Source organism: Nicotiana tabacum, chromosome 11, assembly GCF_000715075.1.
Source record: "Nicotiana tabacum cultivar K326 chromosome 11, ASM71507v2, whole genome shotgun sequence".
Lineage (NCBI taxonomy): Eukaryota > Viridiplantae > Streptophyta > Magnoliopsida > Solanales > Solanaceae > Nicotiana > Nicotiana tabacum.
Window position 1 is genome coordinate 76,110,060 of NC_134090.1, and position 3,646 is coordinate 76,113,705.

Below are 3,646 nucleotides of genomic sequence, written 5' to 3' on the forward strand. Positions count from 1 at the left end.
AGACTCTGGACCTACAGCTCTCACAATGTCATCCGGAATGATGATGGGAATTTTACTGTCATACTTAGTTTTCATATCCACATGTAGAGATTTGTATCTCCCTCTGCCTTTCTTATTATCTCTGTTTTCACAAAGATTACCTTCACAAGAATAAGAAAATTTCTGTCATACTCACTTAATAAGTAGATTTATTCTACATGACTTTAATTGTTCATGGTTAGATCATACAAAATGATTTTAGGTTCAGAATTTGAAAGAGTGAAAGCTGGGATCATTTAACCATTGATTTGTTCATGATTAATTGCAAAACAAGAACTTTCCACACACCCTTTTATTAGTTTTATTTGACTTTAGATAGAACTGTTTGAATTGGCTTGAAAATTTTAGAGTAATTAACACTCTTTCTTTCTATTTTGCGGAGACAGGCCAATTGAGAATAAAGACATAATGTTATGGTATACATTAGGTTTCCATCATATTCCATGTCAAGAGGACTTCCCAATTATGCCAACAGTATCATCAAGTTTTGAGATAAAGCCAGTGAATTTCTTTGAGAGCAATCCAATTCTGAGGATTCCACCTAATTCTCCAAATGACCTGCCAATTTGCAAAGTTGCTGCTTCGGCTTGATGATCAGTTACACACTGAATAGTGTTCTTTCTCTTGTCAAATGTGCATAATATGTAAAAATGAACGCGATAGACTTGGATTCCGGGTACCTTAGTCTCAAAATTTCATGAATAAAAAGTGAACTAGTTAGTTAATTAGTTGCAATTTCATTTCTGATGATGTTGAAGTAGGCAAAAGTTGTGTTTGACGGGGAATCAAACACAAACAATGGAACTTTGAAAAATTAAGCTATATGAGACTATTATGACACAGTTTGTATATTCATATAGAACAATACTATGGCCTAAATATGTCAATTTGCAATAGATACAGGTTAATTTCATATGAAACGGCGGAGTCGAAGCAATTGCAACTTTGAACAAGTGAAGCAACAGTATAGCCATGGTCAATTCCAGAATGGCTGAAATAAAATATGAAGTTATCATGCTTGATTTTACAATGTCAAAGCAGGAGATTAACATTATCGTATAGGCATAAAACATCTAAATTCATAATGACCAAACAACTTGTACTCCTTTTATTAAAACCTTTCCCCACCAAGTCTCTTCTTACTTGGATTCTTGTCTTGAATGCAGTATTTCTACACCCTTTACAAGGACACCGAATTAAAGAGCTCACATTTGGTTGACTGTATGCCCAACCAAGAAAGTCATTTATTCCTTTAATATACCTTCTGTCACATCTATCCCTAATATTCAACCAACTTTTATCCATATCTTTTCTACAAAAAGAAATGCAATCAATTAACCAATTAAAGGGAATCAATAATCAAAACAAACCAATTATAAGCAAGTATTGAACTCAATGATTCTATACAAGTAGAAATCAATAATGGAAACACAAGCTATATAAATAATGTTTGAGCTGAATAATTCTACACACGTACACACTAGGATATAAGACATCAATTTTTTTATAATCATGAGAATACATTAGATATGCTAAAAAATAATTAAATACCATAAAATGATCTTATAGAAGACAAGTCCCAAAAAAAAAAAAAATCAATTCAATTGTCATGTAAGGTTAGACTAAGTTTATTTTCCCTTTCTCAAAAAGTAAAGAACCTCTTGTCTAACTTTAAATGTCATGACTGAACACTCATTAAGACCAACTTTGTAAGTGCTACGTAGTTTGAAACATATAGATTCTCCCAAATATATTGAATTTACACCTATCACAGAAGTAAGATCACAAGAAATCTGAAACCTTCCGCCATTTTAGTAACTTTATCATCCTCATCGGATTATTTCAAGACACAATTATAACAGTATCCAAGAGTTGTCTGATGCACACAGTTTCTTTTCCTCTAAAAAAAGGCAAACCTGAAAAGAGAACTAATTGTTGCGATGAGTACACAATGATTTAATTGGGCAATCTATTCTTTTATCTGAAGCTATTCAGGCTTTTTACATGAGTGATTTCTCTCTGTATCAAATACTACCAAACATCATCCCTGGAATACAAGACTTGTAAATGGAATCAATAACTTCACAATCAATTCAATGGTTCTATTTATTTATTTTTATATTTATGGAAGCTGCGGTTTTAAGTTCCATATTTATCTAAGAGCTAAAGAAGCTTACTTGAGCTAAAATTCATTTTATTCTTTGAAAAATATACCTAGCTGGTGATTTAGCAGTTTTCTCTTCTTGTCCATTTGACTTTTTTTTCCTCCTTCAATGCAGATCTAAGTTCTAATTTCAACCATTTCTCTCGCTATGTTTCCTTTTCAAGGGATAGAGATAGAAAACTGTTTATTTTTTCATATTTTGGCTTTATTCTCAAGGGTAGTTCTTGTTCATCTTGACATCTGAAAGTTTCACTTTTTGGATCTGCTCTTTCTGTTTAGGTCCAAAGTTAAAGCATTCAGACTCCATAACATAAGAAAATTTCACTTAAAAATAATAGTGCCAAAGCATTCTTCATCTACATAATGAATTAGCCACCATTTCTTTAGAGATTGGAAAAGAAAGTAGAGTATGTGGAGTCAAGAATGCAATATTGTTTCCTAGTTATGAGCTTCTTGTTTTAAAGAGATCTTTTTTCCTTCTTTTTTTTTCTTCTTAAGTCAGCCACCACTTTTAATTTAATCATTTGGTCTATCCATTGTCCTGTTTCTTCCTCTTTTTTTTTCTGTCGCCAAACAGAAAACGAGAATACTAAAGAAATTTGAGAGGTTAGAAATGGAAGTTCCAAACGAAGAAGGAGAAATGGCAATGCCAATTAACAGCACATATGGGCATGGGCACATGATCCGTCATGACACTGCACCCCAAAATAATCACATAATACCCTCTTCACATATAATAACTTCCAAAAATGGAATACAAGACTTGTAAATGGAATCAATAACTTCACAATCAATTCAATGGTTCTGTTTCTAACCGACCTACAAAATCTAATCAAACTTATCTTACTAACTACCAGTTAGTAATCCTAACACCAGATACATCTGAGGACTGCAAAATCTACTAAAACAAACACTATGTCCGCAGCATCGTTAAAGCACCATTAGCCAGATATCCAGTTTAAGCAAAACCAAGAACACACAAAGACATACCAAAAGAAACAGGCATCTCGGAGAGATTCACCACAAAAATCAGACTAACTTTTTTTATTTTCTAAAAGCATGATATCTGATTAAATTTGACTTATATCAATTACAGAACACAAATGTAGCACTGACTTAAAATTACTGACTCTCAAGACATTAGGAAAAATATATAAGACACTCTTAAGTTAATAAGTATCCTTAATTACATGATATCTAGGCTTAGACATTGAGGCATGTTCAGGTAGCAGAGATTTTACAATAGCAAGGAAGATTCTAAGCAAAATTTGGGCAAAATTCATGAGTTATCTCACTACACCTGGAATCCACCAACTCAAAATTCATTAGTTCGAACCTAAATATGGCATTGGTAACTGTTTAACCAAAAATCTGAGTCTTTGGTCAAAGCTAAAAAGAAATTCGGGTTACTGATAATCAGGAGACGAAAATAAAATATTTTTG